This window comes from Bidens hawaiensis, unplaced genomic scaffold, assembly GCF_021521415.1.
Source record: "Bidens hawaiensis isolate Kalapana, Puna unplaced genomic scaffold, B.hawaiensis_p1.1 tig00021383_1, whole genome shotgun sequence".
Taxonomy (NCBI): domain Eukaryota; kingdom Viridiplantae; phylum Streptophyta; class Magnoliopsida; order Asterales; family Asteraceae; genus Bidens; species Bidens hawaiensis.
In genome coordinates this window covers 46,578-62,806 of record NW_027493322.1, presented here as the reverse complement: position 1 = coordinate 62,806, position 16,229 = coordinate 46,578, and the positions used below count along the sequence as shown (strand labels likewise).

Below are 16,229 nucleotides of genomic sequence, written 5' to 3'. Positions count from 1 at the left end.
GGTTTAACATAGGTTAAACCCTAATTGGTATTTGTATAAAAATGGTTACTATTCATCATCTTCTTCAATAGATCTAACATAATCAACTTACAAAACCAAAACCCTAGCCACCTTACATAACAGCCGCCACCACTACCCTGCCGGACCACCGCCTGAACAGCACCACCTTAAGCAGCCGTCGCCGCCGCTCAGCCGCCGCCGTCGTGCCGTTTTTCCGGCCACACGTTTTTCCGGCGATCTGTTATTCAGGCTGTCGGCTGTCTCCGGCCACCTACCTTCTACCTACACCACCGCCGCCCTCATTTCAGCAGTCGGTGTCTTCAGCTAGAAGTTGTAGCTCTGTTTAGGGGACCTTGCGTTTTTCCGGCAAGGTCGGTTTTCCGGCGACCTGGTATTTTCCGGCAGCTGCTGTTGCAATCTATCTGATGCTGTTACGTTGTTGTTCTGCTGCTGTCCGCCGCCAATACCCACCGCCGCTGTCTCACGTCGTCGCCGGAAGTGTCCGCCGCCGCTGCCAGTTTTGTTGTCGGATCTTTGTTGTGTCGATTACTAGCACGATTCGTTATCCCTTGGTGTCTTCCCGGTTTGTGTATAACCGAGGTATATCGATTACCTTAACTATGGTTGTGTTTTTTATCGTGCTCGTATATTGTTGTAATCGGATCCGGGTTCGGGTTTTCGTTTATGGTTCGTTTAAATCGTTTATATTCCGCTGCGTTTTATAGTTCGTTTAAACATATATATTAATATTGATTAATATTTATTGAATCGAAAATAATTAACTAAAACGGGTTTGAAATTACTTGACCGTTTTCGTTCCGAACCACCGTTGAAACCCAACAGTGGTATCAGAGTCACGGTTACAACGTACAAGTCGATCCCGGTTCGCTTAAACCGGATCTACATCTTAAACTTTAAATCGTTTAAAGTTTTGATCTAGATTTGTTTTTGGGTAATTTTAGATTTGGTCAAAGGTTTGTTTATTTTATTTGACCAAGTCAAAACGACCCGAAATTTTATTTATTTTGAATATGTAAATCCGGTCACGACCTATGTGTTTGTTTGGTTGTGTTTGGTGTTTGAGCTTGTTTTGGCCATATGGTTGGTTCAAAAGTTGTAAAAAGGTTATTATTTAATTTTCGGTTTTCTTTTGGCCATAAAGATGACTCAAATTTGTTATAGGACAAATTATTGTTAGTTTATAAATTTGTAATTAAGAAGACGCGAAGATAATCGAGGACGAGCTCATGGACCTTTTGGAGTTAGTGGGAGTTCGGGCAAGATGACGGGATGCACGAAGAAGTCCATCCTTGTGGTTGTTTTGTGTAGTGGACCCCTTGACCCGATCAGTCTCCCTAATTGGCTCTAGCGAGACCGATCACCTTTTAGCCATAAGGATTTACATATTATTGTTATTTGCTATTTGTGATTGCTTGAATTGTTTATAATAGGACTATAATATCACCGACCTAATACCAAATAAATTTGAAAATAAACATTTTATTAACCAATTATGTTTTGCAAATTAAAAACGTTTTGATTTCCAAAACTAATAAGTTATTTTCTATTAACTTAAAATTGGTTAGTCGTATCGCTACAAACTTAGTTTTTAATAGGTTATTTAAAACTAAGTGTCCCGAGAGATGAAAGGGTTCATCTATTCGTCGCGATAATAAATACAGTAAAATTTGACTTTTACTCTATTTGGTAATTTTAAAATTAATCCCAATTTAAAACCAATAGTTTATGCCAATCCTACTACAAGTCACACTTGAGGCATACTGCGAAATTTTGAGTGTTTGGAGCTACAGCACTGCACTTGTTTTCTAGCCTATCCCATCAAGGTAAAAGCGCCTGTATGTTCTCGATGGACCTGTTCCAACCGAGCCTGAAAACAACACAGCCGCTGCATGAAAAGTTCTTGACAAGCATAAGGATGACTCGGCTGAGGTCTCCTGTATTATGCTAGCCACCATGACTTCTGAGCTTGCTAAAGGCTTGGAAGACTTTGGTGCATATGAGATGCTTGAGCAACTCAAGGGCATGTTCCAGAAACAAGCCCGTCAAGAACGTTTCGACACCATGAAACAACTCATCAGTTGCAAGATGGCAGAAGGGGCTCCCGTCAGTTCGCATGTTCTTAAGATGAAGGGGCGCATCAATAAGCTCAAAAAACTTGATTATCCCATGCCTGATGAGATGACATCTAATTTCATTCTCAACTCTCTCCCCAACTCATACGACCAGTTCGTAATGAATTTCAACATGAATGGTTGGGTGAAGACAGTGCCGGAGCTTCACAACATGCTCAAGATGGCTGAGATGAACATTCCTTCAAGGACCAATCAAGTTCTAATGATCCGATCTGCTGGTGTCAGGAAGCCTAATCCCAAGAACCGGGGTTATAAGGGTAAAGGCAAGAAGAATGTTACCATTGCTGCCCCTCGTGCCACCAATGCTAACAAAGGGGTTCCAAAGATACCACCGCCGCCTCCTGAGGAGCGCTAGTGCTACCGATGCAACCAAATGGGACACTGGATGCGAAACTGTCCTGAATACCTTGCTGAGATCAAGATGAAGAGAGCCAATGGTGAAGGCTCTTCTAGAGGTATTTCCATATACGTTATTGAACTTTCACTGTCTCTAGCAACACATGGGTATTTGATACCGGATGTGGTTTCCACATCGTTGATGTCTTGCAGGAGCCTGAGAAGTGGAGGAAACTGAATAAAGGCAGCATGGAACTCATCGTTGGAGATGAGAAGAGAGTACCAGTTCTGGCAACTGGAGTATTTCATTTTACTTGTCCATCTGACCTAGTTTTTCATTTGAATAATTGTTTGTATGCTACTGGTTTGACCAGAAACATCATTTCAGTTTCGTTATTGTTTGAACAAGGTTTTAAGTACGTTTTTAATGGCATGGCTATTTCTGCTTACTAAAATGATATCTTTTATTTCAAGGCTAAACCTTGAATTGATATATATCATATTGATGTTCAAACTAATAATAACGTATATATAATCTTTCAAAACGTATCAGATCTGGCATCAATGATACATTTCTATGGCATTGTCGACTTAGCCACACAAGCAAGGCAAGAATTAAAAGACTCCAATCCGAATGGATTCTTGAATCCACTGGACCGGACCCTTTTGACAATTATGAGTCTTGCTTAGCTGGCAAACTCGCCAAAGACTCCTTCACTAATAAAAGTGAACGAGCAAGTGATCTATTAGGACTCATACATACTGATGTATGTGGACCTTTCAGAACCATGACTAGAAACCATGAAAGATACTTCGTTTATTTTATCGACGATTATAGTCGATACGCTTATGTGTATTTTATGAAACACAAGCACGAAACTTTTGAAAAGTTCAAAGACTTTCAAAGCGAACTGGAAAAACAACTTGATAAAACCATTAAGATACTTCGATCAGATCGAGGTGGAGGGTATCTCAGCACAGAGTTCATCACTCATCTAAAAGAGCATGGAATTGTTTCACAGCTCACTCCACCTGGCACACCCCAACTTAATGGCGTGAGCGAGAGGAGAAATCGAACTCTGCTAAACATGGTTCGAACGATGATTTATAGAACTAACTTGCCTCACTCCTTTTGGAGTTTCGCCCTTATGGCCGCCTCCCGCATTCGTTGGATTCTATAACCAAAGTGGTTATTACTTCTTTCATCCTGACACAAATATGATTTCTATCAAGAGGAAAGGCCACTTCCTCGAGAAAGAGTTTCTCGATCAAGGAACTGGAGATAACATTGTCGATCTTGAAGAAATTCGAGAACCACAATCAACCGCTGAGGAAGTTGAATCGTCTGATCAACAAGTTGTTGTTGCTAATACATCAGACGTGAACACAAGCGTTCGCAGAAGTAGTAGGACTCCCGTACCAAACTCTAGATACTTATTGCATCTAAATGGTCCCGAACTCTTACTAGTAGCCGAGTCTAACGACGGACCTACTAACTACAAATCTGCAATCTTGGATCCGGAATATGAGAAAAGGCGTGAAGCCATGATCGCCGAGATGCAATCTATTCATGACAATCAAGTCTAGAAATTGATTGAGCTACCCCCCGAAGGTCGGGCAATAGGGAGCAACTGGATTTTCAAACATGCATCTCGTAGCTGGAATCTATATTTTGATGAGAATAATCAAAGAGTTTGATTTTATCAAAAAATGAAGATGAGCCTTGTGTTTACAGAAAGGCTAGTGGGAGCACTATATCATTCCTCATCTTATAGGTGGATGATATACTGATCATTGGAAACATTTCTATGCTTAAGGGAGTTAAGCACATATTGGAATCTTGTTTTGCAATGAAGGATCTTAGAGAAGCTGCTTGTATTCTAGGAATCATGATCTACCAAGATAGATCTAAGCGGCTTCTAGGGCTAAGTCAAAGTACATACATAAGCGAAGTCATGACACGCTTCTTAATGGAAAACTCCAAGATAGGAGCTGTTCCATTGCTAAAGGAACCGTATTAGCAAATCGTAATCTCCGAAAACGGACATTGAGACAAAGCATATGCAAGCAATTTCATATGCTTCAGCGATTGGCTATGTCATGTACGTTATATTATGCACTAGACTTGACGTCTCGTATGCGTGTTTGGAGGAGTGGAAGAGGAGCTCACTGTAAGATATTACACTGACGCTAACTTCCAGAATGACCGAGATGTTTCTCGCTCATAATCTGCTTGGATGAAGAAATTCATAGCCAACCTCGATCTGGGTCCAAGTTTAGGAAAATGATCGACGTGATATGTGATAACACAGGTGCTATTGCTCAAGCCAAAGAGCCCAATATTTATCACATGGCCAAGCACATTTGTAGTTCCACTATGTACGAGAAATATTGGAACGAGGTGACATCATAATAAGCAAAGTAGACACAGATCAAAAACTAGTTGACTCGTTCACTAAGCCTATAACTCAGGACAAGCATACAGATTCTATCGGTCTTAGACTTGCTAGTGTTTTATTTTGATTTTGTATTTGGATGTATGAACGTTTAATCAGTTGTACTTCTCTGTTCACTTTTGATTTAATGGTTAAATGCAAACGTTGAATAATACAACTGTGTTCATTTTAATACGTTTAATCCATGAATATTGTATTCTAAATTATCCGTAGTCGGTCAGACTCGTGGGAACGATTCTGAATTAAGACTATTCTGACTTTGGACTCAAGCAGTTGACTTCCAAACTCACAGACCTCATTATGAATGACGTTGGATGTATCTCGCATCAAATCATCTTCATAGATCTTGATCATAAGATGTTTTGATAATAGTATGCTCATTTAGTATCCTAAGACCTGTGATACATATTAGAATTTTCGTTTATCGAGGAATACTCTTTGATCATGTCAACCGCTGTTGCGTAACTTCCAGCCATAAAGGCATTGATTGGGAATGTTTTGGAGTTCAGTGGGAGTTGTATGTAGTCAAGATGGGATTCTGTACTCTTACATTAAAATGTAACAGTTATACATATTGGCGCCCTCGTTGATTCAAATTGGTAAAGTGTGAGGCCTCACCCAAACTTACTGTGTGTTTGAATGGACCACTTTGACTCTATATCGAGAATTAAAATAATTGAACGCTTTATGAGATTGATTTGATCCATGTCTCATTGTTCAATTGATGTCTTATACAGAAAGGATAGATGACAACGATTACTATAAATTCATTATCTTGCAATAAGGTTCCAAGATACTTTGGTTATGGATTTAAAAATGTCATATTTGGTTGGGAACAGTTATGTGTAGCTAGAACGCCTCTAGCTGTTAGCGTTGTGATACTTGACCCAAATCCGTCCAAGTGAGATACTGTTGGATTTAATGGTCGGTTCGGGTCAAGTCAACGCGGACCGACACGAATGTGACCCGGTATGAGTTACACTGGAGGTAACGAAACATAAACCCACTTAAATGTTAATTGAGCCCGACACAATCAATTAGATGGACCGGATGATGGTTAAAGGCTTTGTTTGGTTAATTGGACTTAAGCCCAATTGGTTTAACATAGGTTAAACCCTAATTGGTATTTGTATAAAAATGGTTACTATTCATCATCTTCTTCAATGGATCTAACCTAATCAACTTACAAAACCAAAACCCTAGCCACCTTACATAACAGCCACTACCCTGCCGGATGTAAGGCCCCGTTACCGGTAGCCCTACTTTCGTGTTGGATTTACTCATAAACACAGTTCTAAATATCAGAGTTAATTAAAACATCTACGCGGAATATAAAACTTTCATAAAACATTACATAACAAACATGTCTTGTCTTAAAACATCATTTTGTCTTTCAAAATAAACGAAACATTAAACTTAAACGTCTTGAGTCTTCCGATGCCAGCTTCTTATTCAATGCCACGTGTCTCCTCAAGCGAGCTGCCTCATCCTACTCACCTGCGTGCATACTAAAAGTCAGCTACGCTGAGTGAGTTCTAGTTAATCATACACTATACAATACACATAAACTTATATTCTTTCATTCATACTTTCTTACTTTCATACTTTCTTTTGTATTAACTTACTTTCATATCTTACGTTATAAAGAGCATTACGCCCTACATTCCTCGAGTATTATTAGGGATCGGTACCCTCCTTCCTCGAGTATTATTAGGGCTCGGTACCCTCTTTCCTCGAGTATTATTAGGGCTCGGTCCCTCTTTCCTCGAATATTAGTAGGGTTCGGTTCCCTAGTTCTCGAATATTAGTAGGGTTCGATTCCCTCTTCGTTACCATACAACCATCCTTTCCTTCTTTTATTAACTTTATCACATTCATACACATAAGCATACATATCATACTTACCTTATACTTAGCGTTACAACCTGACAGTACGTGCAATATCCGAAGATCGTTCACGTACCATCAAGCAATCATTCATACATATCACATCATTCACATAAGGCATACACTTATCTCTTAAGATAAGCGTATTAACAAACATATCGAGTATGCACACAGCCCCGAAAACATAACACATAAATGGGGCTAGAAACTCACCTAAACACGGTTACGTTCACCGTTAATCGTAATCCCTTTCTTCAGTTGTGCACGGATGACTGTATAACAAGTATACGTATCAATTAATTATTACTACGCATATCATCTTTCTAGTCTTAACTACTACCCACAACGAACGGGGGTCCGGGGGCAGCGCCCCTGGCAGCGGGGTCTAGGGGCGGCAGCCCCTAGCAGGGTCCAAGGGGCAAAGCCCCTGGCTTTAGGTTTTCATTAGGTTTTTAATTTATTTTCTAATCGAACTTGACTTTAGGCGAAGTTAAACCTTAGGCGAACTTAGCTTTAGACGAAGTTAAACCTTAGGCGAACTTAGCTTTAGGCGAAGTTGTCATCAGGCGAACTTGGCTTTAGGCGAAGTTATCGCTTTGAAGGCGAAGTTATCGCTTTGAAGGCGAAGTTGCCCAGTTGCAGGCGAAGTTGCCCAGATCAGCCGCTGTTTTGGTTTTTATTGAGCATTTTGGCGATTTTAACACCCTTGTTAAGGTTCGACATCACCCACTACGCTTCCCGACCATTTTCGGTCGTATCTACACTAAAAAACTTGGATCTTTAAACTTCAAGGATCAAGAATCATACCTTTCTGAGCTTGTTTGGATCTTGTTTAACTTGTTATCACAACTAATCGCTCTCTCTCTCTCGGATTTGGCTCGGTTTTTCCCTCGGCCGGCGGCGGTGTTGGTGTGAGGTGTGTGTGTTTTGGAGTGTAAGAGAATATGGTGAAATGAAAGATATTTTAGAGTTTAGGGGATATTTATATCCCTTAAATCCCATGGACCTAAGGCCCATTCTCATTTAACCCATCTCAATTAATCCAAGTCCATGATCCGCTCCTTACTCGATATCCAATAATTAACGCGAAATCACTAAACATAACTTTCTTTATTCAACATTAAAATTTTAGGATGTTACACCGAACCACCACCGAAACAGCACCACCTTAAGCAGCTGTCGCCGCCGCTCAGCCGCCGCCGTCGTGCCGTTTTTCCGGCCACACGTTTTTCCGGCGATCTGTTATTCAACTGCATAAACAGTTATAAGTATAACTACCGAAATAGTTTATGTCATACATATAGTTGCTAGTTTATAATATTATAATTTCTAAGTTGATATTATTTTTTATTTTAATTTTAGTCAAGTTGGTGTGTCTATCAGTTATAGAACCAAGCTCGAGCCTATTTTTGACTCATTGAAATTTGCTTTGAACTCGCTCGAGTTGAGCTTGATGCTTGCATTTTGTTATGGTCTGAGCTCGATCCAATAAACAAAGGCTCATGTTTAGCCCAATTATCGTAAATCTCGTGTTTAGCTCAGTTAGCCCAATTATCGTAAAGCTCGTGTTTAGCTCAGTTGTGCCCCCGATGACAATAATTTGGGACGACTTGGTTAATCAGTGTAAGCGTTGCCCAATTAGAGTCAATATTGGTCAACAAAAGGTAACTAAGGTATTATGAGTCGTGTATATCTATATACGATATAAGGTCAATTAGGGGCAAAACAAAGGACATTGATGAGTGTCGGTTAGTTCTAGTTATGGTTAACGTTGGTTAAATCCACGAGTCATGGGCAATTAGGGTCACTTATTATCTGAAGAGAAACATGAATCTATTAATTACTAGCAAAAACGTAGTATGTGCCGAAGACATGATTCACTCCCCATACGAGTTTGTTTACGCCTCAGTGTAGATATTTTCATTTATTTGCTTTAAATAAAAAAAGTTGTATTTTGATATGTCGTATTTTTTGTATCAATGAGATAAAAAATTTAAGTTTGTTTTCATTTCTATTGTATCATAATTTCTTTGGTTATGCGTATGTAATAGTCTTGAGTTTGATTTTTCTTCTCAGGAATGATTACAATTAGGGGTTCAAACGAGCCAAGCTAGTCACGAGCAACTTGAGATGAGATTAATAACAAGCTTGAGATGAGCCGTCTTTTGTTGATTATTTCAATTCGGATATTTGTTGGAGAACCTATGTTTGGTATTTCTTATCGTACTTGTATTTGGATATTTAGTATTTTTATCGTACTTGGATTTGGATATTTTTGTCATATTTGGTTTTAAATGTTTGGTTAGTGTTATAAATTTGTTCAACTTTGTAGATTTATAAATTTATATAGCAAAAAAAATCTTTTAATTTTGCAAAAATTTTTTTCGACCAAAAAACGGTCACTAAATCAGTCACAAAAAGTTGCAAAATCGGTTGTAAGTTCAGTCGCTAAAACTTCAGTTGCAAAACCGGTCGCAATAGTGGTTGCTAACACTCGGCTAGAAAATCGGTCGTAAAAAATTTAGTCGCAATATCGGTCGGTAAGGGTTTGGTCACAAAATCGGTCGCAAAAATAATTCAGTCGCAAACACGGTCACAAATTTGACAACCGAAACTATGGTTGCAAAATCGGTCGCAACAATATTTTCGGTCGCAAAGTATTTACCGACGAAGGTATAACCGACCGTCGAAACCGGTCGCAACTCGGTCGCAAAAGGGCATTCGCAACCGATCTGTGACCGAATTGGCAGTTGCAAATGCCCAGTTTTCTAGTAGTGTTTTCTAACAAAAAAATTTGTATCGTCATCATCATCGTACTCAGTATATCCCACCAGTAACAAAAAAATTGTGTCGTCAAGGGTGTTTAAATCCCTACTTGTATAAAAGTAATATTTTAAATCAAGAAAATTAATGTTGCATTGTTGGTACAAGCTATTGGTCATACACGTAGATACTTGAGGCCGGTGTGACATTTTGGTTTTATACGAAAAGGTAAGAACTTTATGTTGGTTTCACATTTTTATTGACGGACAATTCTTGGGATGATATTATTCGGATGTTTTAATTATTTTTGAACCATAAACTTAGGTTCTTGATGCGTTCTAATTGAGTTTAAGAAGAGTCGTCATTGTTGAAGCTTGCTAAGATTTCTACACGTATGATTGCATGCCCAAGTCTTCTAACTTTCGCATGGAAGGTTACACAAAAATTCCCTAACTTTTGGATACGAGTTGTCACGAATGTCCTGAACTTTTAAATGAGGATTTATACAAATTTCTTTTTTTTACCATTTGTATAAGGGCTTAGACGAAATTCGATGTCCTTCACATAAGACCCCACACGATAAATGACACTTTTGGGTCACTCTATTTATGTGAAACTTGACCCCTTCCAATGTGAAACTTTGACGAGTTTGTCCAAGCATTCTAAGTGGGTTGGGACCAAAAAGACTCTTTTTGTTAGAAGCTCGACATGCTCAAATGAGTTCTAGAACCCCTTTTACCGAATTTGGGGTGGTGTGCATACATGGTATAGTATCTCTAAACGCGTGTGTGTTTTCTAACACAGAGAATATTTCTAAGTGTATATGGTAAGGTGTAAGTATGTTAAAGGAAAAGGTATAACGGTAAAGAAAACTATTCACACACCTCCCTCTAGTTTTCTACATGTAATCCATCACTACTTTAAGGGTAATAGTTTTGTATAAAATTCTCGTCCACACTTTTTAGCCGTTTTGTCGATAAGGGCCCATTTATGACAAGCTTGTTGTTGTTAAGTTTGTCGGTAAAATTCTTTATAAATAGCAATGCAAACTAACAATAAATGATAACCCAACGTCAACCATTTCAATAGGATAAAAGGTAACCAAAATATGGGTCATCCGTTTTCGTTTGATATCTATAACTACAATTGGATTTCTTCATCTCCCCAAACCTCTTTATATTTCACCTACGTTATACTATCTTCTTTAGTTTGAAGGTAACTACAATATTGTACCAGTAAGAAATGTTTATCAAGGCTACCTTATTAAACTTTTACTAGAAATTGCTCTAAATTAGCATGATTGATGAAGCGTTGCATAGAAACTGACCATCAGTTGAAAGCAATCCTCACACAATTCATATAGATATCTATGCACATTCAAATTTCTACAGAACCAAAACCACGCCCTTTTCCTCTCCCGCTCTTGAGTCGTGCTACCTAGCATACAACGTCGGAATTTATAGTAAATCATATTAATGGATAGAGATTAGAGAGGGATAGTTTGAAGTACATGACTTTAAAATTATGGGTTGAGCATGACTTTGGGCTTTGGGGTGCTACAACTAATATTCATACGTTGAACCTTGGCTCTTCCGCACATCTTTAGCCGCAATACATTTAGATATTATTCTAGACTAATATGGTTGGCGCCAATATAGGTGATACTAATAACCCTTGAGTTAACGTCATCAAAGTATGCCTAACTGCCTGCCTATGAAAAAAAATACCACTCATGATAGGCCGTGACAAACAATATAACAATAAATACGATATGTCGGACCATGTACTCAAGATCTTATTTCAATAACCAAATGTTTCTTCCAAGAATATCAATTCCAATAGCTTAACCACTTCCCAACCCTAATCATCCCACCCATGTCAAGAGTTGTTCACGAGTCGAGCCATGACGAGCTCGAGCAAGCCAATGTGCGAGCCAACCTTGCCTCAAGCTCAGCTCGTTTACATACCAAGCCAATTTTGAGCTAGCTTTTTCGAGCGATCTTTTAACCACAATTCTACTTATGTACAGCCTCAACTAATGTCACTCGAGTTTCACAACATGTTGCAAATTGCAATAGATCATACAATATTCGAACATCGATCTCCTTGTTTTCATATGTTGAATGTTTGTAATCTTCAAGTATGAAGGGGACTTTTATAATCAAAGGCAACATCAGCTAGACTTCATTAAGCTCTAAATTGGAGAATCATGGTTGTGGTTTTCTCTTGTTTCACCCTTGATCAATTAAGACAACCGTTTTTTATTCGTTTTGTCTTGACACATAATTTTTCCTTAAATAATATGCTCTCACCTGTAATTTTTTTATTCTATGTAATAGACCATATTCGAAAGCCAAAAATCATAGAATATATTCAAGTTGCATATATCACTTCTAGAAAATTAAGCATTTGTGACAGAAAAATATCATTTGCAAACTTTAAGAGCGAATTTGAGCTATTGGATTTTAATAATCCAAACTCTAAGCTAATGGCCAACACCAATCCCAACTAAACATCCCGTCGCGAAGCGCGAGTATCCCGTCGCGAAGCGCGAGTCGCCCACTAGTTTAAAAAAAGAAGAAAACATTTATATATACTGTACTTTGGTTTTATATATATCCAGATAGACAAAGAAAACAACCCTTACAAACACATCAATACACTTTAGGCCCCTCCACTAAACATTACGAGATTAATTTTTGGTTGTTGAAGAGTATTTGAATATATATATTTTACTAGGTGCTATTTTCAAAATCGCCCATTTAGGCATCACTTAGCTTAAACTATTGTAAAGATTATCCTAATCTTCATCTTCTACCGCCACCACCACCACCACCCCCATCCACTGCAACTAACCTCACACAAAATAATAATAATAATAATGATGATGATGATGATGATGATGATGATGATGATGATGATGATGCATGAATTTCTGTTAACATTCATAATCATTAAAAAAATATCTAAGGTGAGAAAAATAAACAAACATAGTCACTTAGAAATATAGGACATCATCAACAAAGAAACACCGGTAGCTAGCTAGAAGAAATAACAATGTTGAATTTTTAGTGTCATTAATACATGTATTGTCAATGTGAATAGATTTACTTCCTAAGACAAAAGGAGAAATCATAATAAAGTTTGTATGGAGACATGGAGTATACGCTTGCTCAATACTAATGATGCTCGGTATAATAATATATAATACCATGTATTGTAGTAACAAAGAGCAGTTAACATGGTAATAAAGCTTCTATTGAGGTTTTTTTCTAGTTCTGTTGAGTAGTTATAGTAGCCAGTGCTTTTTGCTCTTTCGTGAAGAGTTGCAGCGATTCAATTTAATTGTTGTGATGGTTCTTACTGCTTATAAATGAGATCTTTGGTGTTACTGGAAGACGTAAATTATTAGACACACGTGTATGTGTACATATGAATGTGCACGGGTGTTTTATTTTTGGTTATTAAAGCTAACTGAGCTCATATACAGTCATGTTAGTTGAAAATGACAAACAAAAACCGACATCTAGCTAGTAAAGCTAGCTATGTCTTATCTGTTTGATGATATCTTATTTCATTCGAAAGGATGACTAGATGTTTAACTAAAAATGGTTGATACTCTTTTTACATTAGTTGAACCATGCAATAAGACTACTTATATTATTAGCAAATACACCATTGGGTGTTTATGATTCTTTATTAGGTCATGGATCATATATTATACATCACAATTCCACTTCAATCTGGAAGTCAAAGACTTATCTCTTAGGATATATGATATCCTCATTGGTCAGGTTGCCTTAAAGATGTCACACCTTTAAGCATAAGCCTTTTGTGATTCTGCATCACTGATGATCATGCTATCCACTAAAGTCTTAAACACCTTTTGTCTCTTCTTCCTAAATCTTCTCTATATAAACAACATGCTACAAGGTTTCTAATATATCATCTTTGACTATATACTATATACATACATATACATTCAATGGCTAAGGTAAACGGTCTAGTTATTATTATTATTATTCTTGTGTTGCTATGTATAGCAGAAAGTTTGTTGATACGCGGTTCAAGTTTAGAGGGGCCGTTTGGTACGCAGAATGACATGCAAATTAAAGAAGATACGCGTAACATTTTGAAGAAACACGGGTTTGATCAACCTTTGTTGAAGTATTACTGGAGGAGGGCTATGTTGCAAAGTGTCCCCAATAGAGTTGCTCCTGGAGGTCCGGATGGTCATCATCATTAAAGAGAACTTGTGTGCTTGTAGTTGTACATTTTCTCTTGTTGGTTTGTATGTGATTCAGAAGAGTTAAGATAATGAAACAGTTTGTTTGAAGTTGTTGTTCTACTTTTGACCAAAAATCAAACCGTTAATGATTCTATAACCAGACAGTTCACTAGTCAAAAAGGCATTAAAAATTGGATAGTGTTATAAATTAGTTTAAAATATAAATATATTATATATGACTAGATAAAACAAAGTAAGGATATACTTCATCGATCTTTATGTATTTGTAATACTAATAAAATATACAGCATTACATAAAGTCTGAAGGGTTAATTAAATCAAAAAAATGAGATTTTGGAAGGTAAAAACGAAAAAAAATATGAAAAATAAAAGTGGGTCCGGTCCGATTGCTGGTCCGGTTCACCAGTTTGACAAGTTGCCAGCCGGCTCAAATGAAAGCGGTTATGTATCTTGTTATGATTGGTCCAATCTGTCAATCCAGTACGATTTTAGATGTAGATATGATCTCGACAAATCTTATTAAGTGGTATCATATCTACCTAAGTTGAGCGGGTACATGTTATTGGCCCAGACGGATCAAACAATCATATCAAACGAACTTATCAAACAAACGAACACGAGATTTGGGGTGACAACCCTCGACTATTTTCATATAATCAAACGAACTTAACAAACGAACTTCACGAACTTATCAAACGTACATGGAGATGAGACTCCTTGACTCTCTCTCAACTCTCTCCAATAAAACTAATAAACTAGACCCTATTTATATAGACCTACCAAACTTCTTATCCAAGACAACCTCAACTTCCTCTCCAAGGCAAACCTTTCCTAAACCTATTATAATTCAAATAACTAAATAAATATAACACAATTAAATAAACCTTTAACTTTACTAATAATTCAAGATTAATCCTTCATTCACCCCCCTTAATCTTGAATTGTTCATCTCTTTTGTACCACCAAGGTCTTGAATTCCCAATAGCACTCTCAACTCTTCAACTTTAATCATCGGTTCATCTTTACCCTTTCTTCCCAGTTGTTTGTAACAAACTTGTTTAACAAGTTTTTCACGTTCATCATTCATACCATCCACATTGATCTCACATACCACTTCATTCTCCACATTCTTCTTTTTCACTTTTCTCTTCATTCTTTGTTCATCAAACCTTGCAGATGGGCTATTCATTCCTTCTTTATCAGACCCTACTAGGCCTTCCATTCTAACAATTCTTATCAACCTTTCATTCGATTCTGACTTTTCATCAACAAATGCTCGATTGTTAACTTTCACACACACTTCTAAATCTACAGACCTGCTAGCTGCATCATTCCTTTCATTCAATTCCATAACCTTTCTCTCATACACATCACTAGCAGATTTCTTGCTTCCTTTCTGTTCACTTATCTTATCAGTTTTCTCATCTTCAAGGTTGTTTGAGTCATAAAAACATACCTTAAAATTCTTTATCTTCTCTTATTCTTCTGAAGAAGAAATTCTTTCTTTTTCTTCATTCAACATTTCTTTTCCTTCACTTCTCAAAACAGCTTGCGAAGCTTCTTCATTCTCTGTAGCTTCCTGAGCTTCATTATTACGTACATGTTCTTCTTGAACAATAGCATCCAATCTTTCCTTCTCAACGATCTTATCCAATCTTTCTTTCACAGCGGCTTCTTGAGCTGCTTTTTCGTCTTCTTCCTTTCGTACATAATCAAATCCGAGAAATCGAATCTTCAAAACACGCCATGCTTCCTTAGCATTCATGAGCATGCCAACTTGTACCAAGATGTCGTCCGGCAGAGTTTGACATATGAACCCTAACGTTGTATACATCTTCCTTTCATCTACAGCTACACCGACTGTAGGTTCAATAACATCCCAAAAACCATACTCCTTTAAAAATTCCTCCATCTTTGTCGACCATACTTTGTAGTTTGATTTCGTCGATACTGGAAGTCCTCCAATCTTCATTATTTCTTTCCTATCTTTACTTTCTAATCTTGTTCGCTCTTTCAGTTGGAATTGATTCCCGATCTCAAAATCAATCTCCAATAAATACTTAAACACCACAAACTTTTCTTTTCTGATTACAAACAACGAAGTTGCATCAGACCTGCGTGGTTCTTGTTAATCGAACTAAACTTGCTTGTTACATGAAACTTTTTTTTTCTATCAAATCTAAGTGTGAGATTCCTTTTATTTTATCTCCACTGAAAAACAAAATAAAATTAATAACCTTCTTGGTTTCTTGCTTGACTTTTGATGCACAACTCAAAATCAAATTAATAATGGGCAGTATGTCATCTCGAACACACAACAAACAATTGTTGGCGGTTATACCGCCTTCACAAAAGACAAAAAAATTTACTTCTTTTTCTTTGAAT

The 16,229-nt window shown here is 37.5% G+C and overlaps 1 pseudogene across 1 annotated transcript in view; it reads right to left on the bottom strand.

The window, feature by feature from the left end:
- LOC143563445 (sodium/calcium exchanger NCL-like) overlaps positions 1 to 15,756 on the bottom strand; it is a 31,372-nt pseudogene extending 15,616 nt beyond the window's left edge. Inside the window, exons 1-2 of the transcript XR_013140673.1 lie at positions 15,381 to 15,756; positions 14,770 to 15,269 (exon numbers count right to left, since the gene is read on the bottom strand). The product of XR_013140673.1 is annotated as a sodium/calcium exchanger NCL-like (transcript). The remainder of the gene's footprint in view (positions 1 to 14,769; positions 15,270 to 15,380) is intronic.
- Positions 15,757 to 16,229: the final 473 nt, after the last annotated feature.